Source organism: Dipodomys merriami, unplaced genomic scaffold, assembly GCF_024711535.1.
Source record: "Dipodomys merriami isolate MVZ:Mamm:240054 unplaced genomic scaffold, mDipMer1.0.p SCAF_4, whole genome shotgun sequence".
NCBI classification, from domain to species: Eukaryota; Metazoa; Chordata; class Mammalia; order Rodentia; family Heteromyidae; genus Dipodomys; species Dipodomys merriami.
Window position 1 is genome coordinate 83,716,246 of NW_027205603.1, and position 13,209 is coordinate 83,729,454.

The window sequence follows — 13,209 nt, forward strand, 5'->3', positions numbered from 1 at the left end:
TGATGGTCCTTAAAGCTTTTATTTCATCACTTGGTGAAAACTGTAAATTTGCTTATGCTTATTCACCCTTAAACATTTTTCCCACAGACAATCAATTGTCAGAATATTTGCATTTTTTGTTTCATAATGGGTCTGTTTCTATTTCACTAGCTTTTAAAAGATCATAGCAAAATAAAGCGAACCAAATTCAACAGCACACTAAAAGAGTCTTTAGTCATGAGCCACTACAAACTTTTTGCAAACTACACACCTAACATCTTTTCTCTAGTCCTGAAATTGTGAAAAAAATATTGCTCAAGTAATAAGTTCCCTTAAAAAACACTTTTAACACACAGGGAAAACTTTTGAGAATCTCAAATTTTTTTACATTATTTTATTTTATTTTTTTAGCCATGAATGACTTGGCTAAACCTCTTCTTTCCAAAGCTGAGATTCTCTTCAGGAAGACACATTGGCATGTCAGCCATTCACTCCTGAACATCATGATGCCACCATATGTTAGGGGAATAAAACTCCCAGCATACTTTAAATTCCTTACCTTTGATAGGAGGAGGATAGAGGGATGGGGGGAGGGGTTCAGAACTATCCCATTGATACCTTCATCCTTTTTCCCTCCCTCAATTGTTTGTCATTCTTATGACCACATGTTATCCTGCCTTCATCAACTTCCATGGAATAAGAGCTGGTTCTATCCTGTGCCTCGCTTTTATCTCCATTGACAGGGTGGCAGACACGTACTTCTTTGAACAAGTTGAATTATTGGTCACATACTGCCTGTCAGATCTTGACCAAGTAAATAACTTCCACAAATCTAAGTATTCTCATCTGTAGAGTAGTAATTATCCTGATAAAGATTTCATGCAATTGTTGTGACAATAGTGATAAAAATCACTTACGCACTGAACATAGTGCCTGACACTTAGTAATTACAATAAATATTACCCAGCATTTGGTTCTAATTAGAATGTCCACAGGAGAGTGCAGCATGAGGTAGCACAAAGATCTCAGGGGATTGAATCACAATTGGAACTTGACATTATCATTAGATAGCATGGGCCTTTGAGTAACATATTTTGATTTTCTGGGCCTTAATTTGATGTTTCTGAATAATGGGAATAAGGAAAAAATTAGTGTCACAGAATTATGCTAGAGATTAAATGAAGTATTACGAAGAAATTAATGCAACCGCATCAACTACCATTTTAATTTCATGTATTGGGGAATAAGAACTTTCCATCTGCCAGTCATGGGCAGTTGTCCTGAATTCCCTGCTTTGCTCCTGAAGAGTTTAGGAAGGCCATGGAGAATCCTAGATGCAATGTGCTGTAAAAGTACAATGTATTGTTGTTTTCATTGTAAACTCTAGAATGTTTTAGAGTACAATAGCAGCTATTAACATTTCTAATTTTGGAGATAAAAAAAGAAATCTGAAGATTACCATTGGAGGTAATTTTACCTGACAGGAATTAAATTTTAAATTCGTTTTATTTCTAGCCAACTTTGTTCCTGGTATAGTGTATCCAGCCCTCTTTTCCTTTCTCATCTCCTTGTATGTTAGGGTGTGTACAGAGCCTGTTTTCCTCTCGGGGAAATGCACATGCTTGTGCCAAAAGGTGAGCAAAGCCAGCTCTACCAGAGGTCTTAGTGCCTTTGTAATGGAGCCAAGAGTAGATTGGAACCGGAAACAGAATTTCTCGAAGCTGCAACATATAATCAAACCCCAAAATAGAAATTCTCATTGTGAGTCAAATGGGCAAGAAAACATGCTTACCACAGAGCCGTTCTGGTGGGAGAAAGATGGAACACTGCATTGATTCTGGAGAGCTGTGTGGCTGCCATGCAGAGTTGGTCTGCTGGAGAAACTGAGGCTCTACTGGATCACTGGGAAGGGTGCTATTTGTGTAGATGGTGGTCCAGGGATCCTGCAATGGTACAGATGGAATTCAAGAGATGACAGAGTACTGTCCTGAGGTGACAGGTACAGAAAAGAAAGGGCTACCATTAATAAGGAGACAGTTTGCATCATGGTCACAGACATTAACCATAGAAGGGGCTGTCTAGAGAGAAGCCTGGCACTAGCATATGTAAACTATGTGTAATCTTGGCCAAGATATTCAATTTTTGGTCTATGGTGTCTCCACCTAAAAAATGTGGGTGACTCTGGTAACACCTTGTAGGACTGTTGGGAAAGTTTGATGAATTAATCATCAAAGACATTTAGAACAATCAAGTCACTCTGTATATGTGCTTCTGTTCTCACGGCAGTTCTGTTAGGTGGATTTCTAAACCCTATGAGAAAGCTAGGGCTTCTAATTCAGGGTGCTGACTAAGGCCTCAAAAGGATATTTGAACGAGGAGAGAGGATCCTCAAAATAGGAAAAGTCCCAATGATAGGAAGATTTGTTTCATCAGTATCAGCCACTGAATGGCTGACTTGGAGTTTTGCCATTTGTGAGAAAATGTAGGAATTCCTTTTTAATAGACTACAGTCCTCTTAACTCCCTCCACCATTCCTCAGTCAGAATAGTGCCAGATCTCCTTAGTCCAAGAAAGTAACAGGAGAATTACACAGCAATCCCAAATAGTCCCCGGAACTGACAGAAGTTCAGTGCCTTTGCGAGAACATATCCAAAAAGTCTACATAAGTCCTCTATCTACTTTGATCAAATACAACCTTGATTTTAAATCATTGCTTCCAGGATTCCATGTGACATGTGCAGTAGACTGGCCCTGATACATTTTCATTCTGAAGAAGAAAGGTTGTTTCTATCATCTTTGAAAGAGCAGTAATAGAGTGTCACGTTCTCACTTTAATATTGACCATAATTTTGATTTTTCTTTCTTCTCTGCATCCTTTCTTTTGCTGTCTCATTATCTCAGTAGGTCAAAGTTCAGAAACCTGTCTAGAGAGTCAAAATGTAGAACAATGAGCCCATGAGAAAAGCCAGGCATGATATTAATTGCATATTAAGCTTGATAGGTTTTTGGATCGTTCATCCCAATGAAGGGTAATGGAGATTCTGAGTGCTATTATATTTCCTTCATGGAAAAGATGATTAAAAAGTGAGAGGAATTATACATGCTTCTACCTCATCAGCACGTAGAGATAAACCCTACTAGGCTAAGTACAATGAGTTCCAGAAGGTTCTACCTTGGTACTCTGGCTAATTTATTTTATTGTATCAGACACTTACCAAGCATCTCAAAACTACCGGGCATTATTTTTGGTACCAGGAATATATAGTAAATAAGTAGATATAATAGGAAGTAAATGCATATGCAATTTGGACTTTATCTTGAAACTCAGAGAGGGTGTGGTAAGATTTAGTCTTCCAGAGTTCCATGTACTAGAAGCTTGGACCCAGTGTAGCAGTGTTGGTAAATATTGAGAGTTTTATGAGGGAGTAATAGAAAGTAATGTCTGTCATTAGGAATACTACCCTGGGGAGAAATTAATACAGTTTTCATGAACCTTGGTATTACGGATTGGAAATGGAGTGTCCCACAAAAGGGCATGCATTGAGCATTTGATCCTCAAGGGTTGATATGATTAGACCATAAAGTCTCTGACCTGAAACCTCTGGATGAATCCATTGGCGGATTCATCACTTTATCACCTTTTGGGAAGCTGATGGGAGATGGAACATGAATGTGGGAAGTTGATCTCTAGAGGAATGCCAATAAAGGGTTGTGTCACTGGGCCTGTCCTGTCTCTCTGCTGTCTGGCCACTATACATCACGGTTCTCCCCTGGCCAGCATTGTCTACTTTGCCTCAAGCCCAGAGCCATATGTTCAGCCGATCTCACAGTTAAACCTCTGAAGCCAAAATAAGTATTTCCTCCTTTCAATTGTTTCCATCAAGTATGTGTCACAGTGAAGAAATGTTTAACTAGCACACCTGGTTGGGTTCCATGAGGGTGGCTTGCAGTGAAAGGGGTAAAAGTAGCTGTGAAGGGTTCAGAGGCCAGATTTTTGGTTTGCTTGTTTGCCTTTTTGTTTTGCTATATGATCTCTTAATGTTGCTGTACTTCTGTCCTCTGCCATTTGACATAGGATGCAACCAAGAGGCCCTTTCAGAGACCAAACATTTTGGATATAAATCAATTTCTATGATATAAATCCATTTCTTTTCCACATTAAATACAAAACCTTTGGGCTTTTGTTACAGCAAGAGGAAACAAAGACAGGTTTCTAATTCAACATTAGTACAAACTTTGTATGACTCTGAGCAAGCCTGTTTTCCCTTGTGAGTTTTAGTTTCCTCAACTAAAGCAGAGCTTGTTTGAAGTAAAATATTCTGCACATCTGTTTATGTGTTTTAGATTTTGAAGTTTATTCTGTTGGAAAAAAATATTTGCTAAAGATGAAACTGAGAGTGAGTTCTGGGTTGAAAGAGACTTAAGCATGACTTCTCATATACACTCAGTGTAGCACAAGGATAGTGCTTGGTTCTTTGGACACAGGAGAAGCAGCATCCTTTTTGATAATATCATCTCATGAGATGCTCTGTATATAGAGATTCTCAGCATTGGGATTATGTGAAAGGCTTTCATACCTTCCTTGCAAACCTCTACAGGGAAGGAGAGAAAAATTGATCATAACACATGACTAGCTCAAGAAGACATTTCTTGATAGTTTCTCCCAATACATTAAGACTATGTGAACACAGATACAATAGTAGCTTTTTATATAATATAATTTTCTTAGTGTATACTGAGTCCTTAATGATGAACATTTTTCAGTGATATTAGAAACTATATTAAATGCTCTTATCTTGTTAAGTATTCATTAAAGATAATTAACTGCAATAGGTATAGTAGTTATCTGACTAACTACTGTTCACAATGTCATGTCCTTGAATCTTATCCCAGGGATTTCTGGTGACATATTTTCTTCCTGCTCATAAAAGAAGCATATTTGTGGTGCCTCTGTAGCATCTCTGATGTAAATGGAAATTAGCTCAAGAAGCAAAAAGTTTGGTGAGTAGAATGGGCAGTGGAATCTAATAGGCTTGGACACAAATGTGAGTGGAATCACTTAGACACTAAGTGACCACAGAAAAGAATTTAGCATTTCTAGCTGGTTGTTACCTGGAAGGTGAAGATAACACCATCATCTACCTCATGAGGAGTTTTGCAAAGGTAAAATAGAATGTTTGTGAGAGTAAATAATAAAATAGAGATAAAAATAAATTTTTCATAAAGGCTTATAAATGCACTGGCTGTACAGGCTCTGTTTAGAATATTCAGAAGTAAATAATAAACATTCTTTTTGAGAATATTTGGAATAGTTGCAGGTTTTTCACTAGGTTCTGAATTTTCCCTGCCATGACCTGGTGTTATTTATTAGAAGTGACTTCTAGTCCCATTTTCTTCCTTTGGAGAGTAAAGCATAAAGGCAGAATCCCTGGGCACTAGGCTGAAAGACAATAGTTAGTCTCCTTTACATTTTCACCTACATTGACATAACACAGTCCTATTTGGATCCTAAACCTTCTGAAAAAAGACAAAGCAATGTTCCTCCAACCATCATCTAGGGATGAAGGTTGCAATTGCCATATGTTACAAATCCTTGGGATAAACTGAAGGAGGTTAGAAAATATCGGAATTTGACAAGTCATCTTATTGCTATTGAATCTAGTAATATAAATTTTGAGTTTGCATTTTGATGGCTATCTTTTAAATAACATTTTGCTGGTAATTCATTTTATTAGACTGTACTAAAGTATCAGACTATGATGGGCTGGAAATTAATTGTGAAAATCTGATCCTTCAGTTTAGAAAGCAGGAAAGGTCTTATTGTAAAGCAACATAGAATAACATAGATATGTTACTCATTACACAACATTCCCACTACTTAACATCTCAGATTATTTATCTTCATATTGAAGACATTGTTGGGTGGACCTTGGGTTTAAATTAGATAAAAGTTCATAATCTTTAAGATGGCAATTTTTAACAAAAATAAGTGAGATTATGAAGAGTACATCCCTTAATGCTGATATTAGTTTGAACATCCTGAGGAATGCCAGCTTTGTTAAGGAAGTAGAGGAAATGCTTCAGTTACAGGGAAGAAATGATATGCCAACATTAGCATCATAGTGAGCAGAGGTGATAAAGGCCAAATGTGATGCCTGGATAGTTACAGAAGAAGGGGGAAAAAAGCAGAAAACAAAATACCTTCCACCCCTGGTTAAAAGGAGTGTGAAAGGAAGACAAAAAGCCTGCAATGAGCTTTACTTGGGATAAATGTCAAGAGAAGACTTCTAGTTCTTAAAACTGTGTACAGGTGTGCAAAATAGCCCACTACCACAATCACTCCTCACTTTAGATTTCAAAAGTTGCAAGAATGCATTTAGTTTCAATTATATAGTTCACAGAAGTCTAAAAACAAGGACCAACACCACAAAGTGCTTAGTCCAAAGACAAATCTGAAAATGTATGTGAAAGCCACCAGCAGATAGAGCCCCGAGTTTGGCCAATCCACAGGCAATTGACTGGACAGTTTTATTTTTTTTCTTCAGAGGATGATTATTGAAAAGGAAAATCTCAGGATACTTGTGAAGCCCTGTGAAATAGTATTACAAGAGACAGGGAAGTGAGTTCTAAGTCATCTACTAACTTTTGACCGCAAACCTTTTTACCAACCATTCTGAAACAAAGTTCTATCTTATCTAGAGTGGATGTCCTAATCACTACTGTTAAGGGAGTTTTTAAACAAGGTATGAAGGCAGTCTAGGATATGGGTTTGTTCCTCAGCCACGTAAAGAATTTAGAAGCAGAGTAGAAGTGAAGTAAAGCAGCCAGTTAACTGAAAGCAAAAGTCAAGTACAGACCCTCTACAGAGAAAATCCCCACCACCAGCAAGTAGTCCATTGCCTTCTTGTACATTTGCTGCTTTGACTTTATTTTTGTTAGTTCTCTCTTCTCAGGGCACAAGCATGAAAGTAAATCAGATCTGTTAAGTCCAGTTGTACACTAGGCATGACCTCACTACTGATGAAGGATTTTGAGTGGAACACCAGGGCATTATGGGAAAAAGAAGTTCCATTTTGAGTAAGAGTCTGAGGAGCACGGGAAGAAGTGCCATGATGGGCCACCCACGAGTTGTCTGCCGTGTATTCTGCTCACCGCTTTCTAGCCTGATCTACCTAACAATTTCCTTTTATTTCCCTCAATATTATCTAAAGCCTCAGTAAAAGGTTCAGAGTGAATTTGATTCTGGATTAGTACCAAGCCTGTTTACCAGGCTTATCTGACCACGTTATCAGGACAGAGACATCTACTTGCAAACCATCCATGTCCCCAAATTCCCCATCTATCCGTCTTCCTGGGGTACCATGATAATTCCTGAGCCACCTCCTTGTTTTTAAGATGGTTGTAACACCCTCTAAAGTGTGGTAATATTTACAACCAGTGTAAGATTTGAAGAGCAAAGACATATGCCTACAAGAACTGTCTTATTGTTTACAAATAATAATAATAATAATAATAATAATAATAATAATAATAATAATAATAATAATAATAATGTATAATCCTCCACTCCTGTGTCACCAGTTTAAAAAAAAGGTAAGACTTGTTTGGCATGAATAAATATTAACCTAATTCATCAGTTGCCAAAAGTGGGTCTTTTCTTAACATAAGAAAGTTGACAGCTCAGTGTATAGAAAGATAAGGAGGGCTTTCAGCGTCTCAGAAAACACTGCATTTGTTTCAGTCTTCATTTTCACCTTGAATAATTTTTCCTGAGAAACTTTGCTTGTCATGTGTAGGTAGGTAGTCTATGTAACTGTTTTCAGAGGTTCTACAGGAGAAATAACCTGATAAAAGCCTGAAGGCCTTAAAATATGCTTGGAGAATAGAATACTCAGCTCAACCACTCCATGCAGGGTGCAGTAGTAAGAAGGTATACCTCAGACCATGTGTTTGCATACCATGCACCCCTGTTCACCTTTCACTCAGCACTGACTCCAGATTCCTGTCTCTCACAGAGCCATCTTGCCTTCAGGAATGTGTGCTGATTAAGTGCCACAGCTGGGACCATTGTTGGGTCATTCATTAGGCTGTTTGGTGTTCAAAGTCATCCTTTGAACCTCACGTTGAACCCTTGAGGGTGAAACCTTGAGAAGCTTTGCTTGTGTGGCTGCTTCCTCTTATTCACTTTGCTATTAATGGCAACACCATCTATTACCCCGGGAAGCCATTGCTACTCATGTAGGATATCCTGTTCTGTGCCCGAATGCTGTCTTTATTATTCAATATGGGCCACAAATAGAAAGGGAAGGAAGTGCATATTTATTGGGAGCTTACTTAGCTTCAGTCTTCAACACATTATCTCATTTAGTCTTCATAACAATAACACATAAGGTACAGATTTTTATTTTACTTTTGCTGATAAAAGAAATACAAATAACTGATGATATTTGCCCAAATCCACATAGCTGACAAATGACTGCAGAGACAGGAATAAAATCCAGTTGCCAACTCCAAAAACGAGCTTTCTATTTCATTATACCACATCCTACAAGAATAATTCATTCAAGTAGTGACAAGCACAGATAAATTGGCTTTTCCTTCACTTGATATATATTTACATATATGTAAATGTGCACTTGTTTACATGTACTTATGCTGGCTTAGGATCTGAAAATACAGCAGTGAGCTAAGTTGATACGGCTCCTGCTTTCACAGCTTTTGGAAAGAATTTGCATGCATTCAGACACTTAAGTGGGCAATTACATTTCATATTGAGCTGTTGGGAGAAGCTGAAGTTAAGACAACTGAGATTCTATTTCTTTCTTTTTTTTTTTTTTGCAGTTGTGTTGGTTGTAGGGCTTGAACTCTGGGCCTGGGTTCTGTCCCAGAGCTCTTCAGCTCAAGGCGAACACTCTACTACTTGAGCCACAGCACCATTAAGACAACTTAGAGAAAGAACGTTCAACACAGACTGGGAAATAACTCAGGATGAAATGGTTATCTTGACAGAGAACTTCTGAAATTCTGAGCATTATCCAACAAATAATATGGAGATAGAGTTTGGGCAGAAGTGTCAGTAAATGCACTTCCTGGAGGCGGAAGAGAACCTGTATATCAAGAGCAGCAGAAGTGGTCACACATAGTGCCTGCTCATTGTCATACAATGAACGACACAACATGAATAAGTATGACCTCAGACATGAATAAGTATGGATCTCTCCATTCAGCTAGGCATTGACGATCACCATAGCAGAGGTTAACATACAGAAGCTAAAACTATCTGATCTTAGTGATATGCTCTATAAAACATAGATCTATGCACTACAGGATGCTAGATAGAGGATAAGCTAATTCATAAGATTCAGAGGATGGCTACAGAACTGAAGAAGGCTCCAGAAAGGAGGCTCTCATGACTGAAGAATTTTGAGATTAAACAGGATGGTCCATTAAGGAAGACCAGAGAAGTATACTCAAGAGAAAGGCATGGCATTCATTCCCAAAGGATCTGTAGAATGTACTTTTTTAAAAAAAACGTGTTAGTAGCTAAATTGCTATTTATATTCTTTTCTTCATTTATGTGAGCATGTTTTTCAATGGGCATTGAGAGCATACGAGATGATATCATGGAATATCTCACTAAAGTTATAGTTCTCATCCGTTTACTGTTCCCACATGAGGGCAAGCAGGTACAGAAAGAAATGTGAAAGAAATAAAATTGCAATGGAGCTAGGTCCTGTTCCTATACAAGCATTTGGCTTGCTGTCAATTTTCATGAGATTCTAGTATGCTTATCCTTTTCTCTTCCAGCTCCTAAAAACCTAGCTCAGTGCCTGACTGGTAGTAGGTGTTAATATTTATGGAATAAATGGGAAAATGTAAAGGTAAACTTAATTGGGAAAGTCTAAGATGATATTGGGGAGTGCCAACTCATCTAAACTCAATCAAAACTTGAATTTGTTTCTACCATGCACACTTTCCCTTTAGAGAAGTTATGCTTAACTTCTCTATGACAGCAGGTCTTTGTGTGGGAAACAGAGCTCCTCACAGGAAAAAAACGAAGTAGCGTAAAGCATATAAATGACTTAAAATAGGACTAGGCACATAAACTTTATAGTAAATACTAGCTCACACTATGGTAATTAGTATACAATTTTTAAATAGTAAAACAATAACTCCTACAGATGAAAAAGCAGATGTATGGTATTAATTTTACTAACTCATTAATGAGAGGACTGGCAATGTTTTACAAGTTCAGAGAAGATTCCAAAGAATGGACACATTTGTAATATTAACATGAATCTGCAAATGTAGAAGAACATTTTCACTGTGAAGAACTCACAAAATTTCTGTGTCCATAGATCAAAATAATTCAATATTGTTTTAAATTATCCATCATTTGCACAGTTATAAAATGGCTCACATAAAAGGAGAAGCAGATAAGTTAGAACACTGTACTGTAATATTTATAGTTTTCCATTAGAGTAGAATTTCCCAACATTGTCATTATTAAAACATACCTAACATTGTTTATGTAGGAGTTGCATACAGCCATATAAAAAGAATGTAAAAAGAAATTATTCGTGTTTTTCCTACTGCTGATATTTATCATTTCCCTATTTTACAATTTTTGTATTATGATCCTCTTTTTAGAATAGGTTTAGAAATAATTAATGTAATTTTTAATTTGTTAAATGGCAGTGGATTTATTGCTCTCTTGGAAATTGTCTTAAGAAAGAAAGGGGATAAGGAAGAGAAATAGATGGGGTGAGTTTTATTAGGATACATATATAAACATATAAAAATGCCACAGTGAAATTCTCCTTGTGCAGCTAGCCAATGTTAATTGAAAAGAAAGGTTTGAAGAAAAAATGAAAATCACCAGTAACACATCTCCTAAAGCTACCCATTGGCAATCCTCTCCTACATATGTATGTTTAGAATCACACAACACAGTCTGCTTTATAGGGCTGGGAAGGTGGCTCAGTGGTAGAGCGCTTGCCTTGCATGCCTGAGGCCCTGGGTTCGATTCCTCAGCACCACATAAGCAAAAAGAAAAAAGCCGGAAGTGGTGCTGTGGCTCAAGTGGTAGAGCACTAGCCTTGAGCTGAAGAGCTGAGGCACAGTGCCCAGGCCCAGAGTTCAGGCCCCACAACCAGACCAAAAAAAAAAAAAAAAAAAAAAACCAAAACAAAACAGTCTGCTTTGTCATCAGATTTATTTTGTTTTTTTACTGTCCACCATACACCATATCCACCATGGCCATTTTTAAACAAAATGAATTTTTTTGGGGGGGTCCGGTCATGGGCCCTGAACTCTGGGCCTAGGTGCTGTCCCTCAGCTCTTCAGCCCAAGGCAAGCGCTCTACCACTGAGCCACCTTCCCAGCCCAACAAAATGAATTATATTTTAAAGTATTGGCAGTATTTTCCTAATGAGTCGTCTGAGGTTTCTAAATCAACAATGAATTTTTGTTCCATGACTGCTTTTACACTTCCTTTTTATTTTTACTAACAACACAACATACATATACAAATGTGCTGGGCTGATGGGGTAGCACTTGCCTGAAATCCTAGCAAGTCATGAGGAATAGGTAGGAAAACGTTGGCCAGAGGCCAGTCCTGGAGTAAAAGCATGAGACCAAAATTATCTAGAACTGAATTAAAGCAAATGTGGCTTGGGAACATGGCTCAAGTGGTAGAGCACCTACCTGATAAGAAATAGACATCTAGTTCAAATCTCCATCTTGAAAACAAAAATGAATTTGCATTTTACCAGGGATTTAATCTATGGGCTTGAGAAAATTGTGTTTTTCTTTCCTATTTTTGTCACAGTATTATGCAAGATCCTAAGACATGAATGCATGACTCAAGATATGGATGGTCACTCCCAGTTTATGAATGCTGAGAAATTTCTAAATGTCTCCTATGCAGTTGGCCATTAGCAGACATGACTTCTTTGAAAACCTGAGAGAAGGTATTTACTGAGAAGAGGGGTTGAATAAACAGCAATGGACATTTCACTTTAATAAGAGTTGTCTCCAAGTTGACTGGGCCTCTCTGTATTATGTAACTGTGTTTTGTATACACCTTTCATATTACCTTAAAAGGCCCTTGAGGAATAGGTTATCATATTCCTCTCTGCATCTCTTGTGTCCCTAAAAATGCCTGAAAAATAGTAGACAACACTACTAATATCACGGCATTGGTGACTAAATGAGTGTAATGAGGTGGTTGTATCTCCTAAGGACAACATGAAAATCTTCATAGCTGTTCAATTAAAGGAGCTTTTTCTTCTTTGTCTGTGATTCCTGAAAAGGTGCCAACACCAACCAATTCCATCATATGAAGAGACAGAAAAATCTCAACTTGAACTCTTCTATCTTCCACAACAACTTACTTGTCCACTGTCTCTCAGTGATAAAGAGCAATACATTTGACAACCATGGCTTTTTATATGAATGCTTTCTCTTCCCCTACCCTATCCTCCACTCTCTGCTGCTCAGATTTTGTTTTCTTCTCCTTGTGACTATACTTAGCCCTGTTAGTGGATGTTCCGTGTCCCTGGAATGCACGTGTTCTTTACCATGGCAAGGAAAATCTTTAGGAAACTCAAATCTACTATTTTTCGTGTATTTAACACTACATAAACAACCTCTTATGCTCATAATTTTTAACTCCTAGAATTCTCAAATTGCAGTAGGATCACCTGAATTGCGCATTAAAAAGTTGAATCACCCAGCACAGGTAGCTCACCCCTGTAATCCTAGTTACTCAGGAAGCTGAGATCTGAGAATTGTGGTTCAACACTAGCCCAGTCAGGAAAGTCCATGAGATTCTTATACTCAATAAACCACCAAAAAGCCAGAAATGGAGCTATGGCTCAAGTGGTAGAGTGCTAGCCATGAGAAAAAAAAAATGCTTCAGGACAGAGCCTAGGTCCTAAGTTCAGGCCCCAAGACAGGCACAAAACAAAGGATGAATTGATGAGATTCACTCTCCTAGTTTCAAATTCAAAAGTGTTCATGATTCATTGATAAATAGAATTTCTGACAACTTCCTGAGATCCTTTGAGAAGCACTGCCAGTACTGTTTGCTCATTCTATTGTCCTATAGTGTTTATAATACTCAGTGCTGGAAGAGGGACCCAAGGAAGAGTGAAATGGAGTACTGTAGATATTTTGACACAAGTCTTCTGGTGTGAATTCAATTTCATTGCAAATCCACTGTGGTTG

General features: G+C 37.8%; 1 long non-coding RNA gene across 1 annotated transcript in view; it reads right to left on the reverse strand.

Moving 5' to 3' along the window:
* Window positions 1-1,839: 1,839 nt before the first annotated feature.
* Window positions 1,840-13,209, reverse strand: part of LOC138806336 (uncharacterized) — a 63,410-nt gene continuing 52,040 nt past the window's right edge. Inside the window, exon 3 of the long non-coding RNA XR_011365798.1 lies at window positions 1,840-1,922. This is a non-coding gene — a long non-coding RNA (uncharacterized lncRNA). The remainder of the gene's footprint in view (window positions 1,923-13,209) is intronic.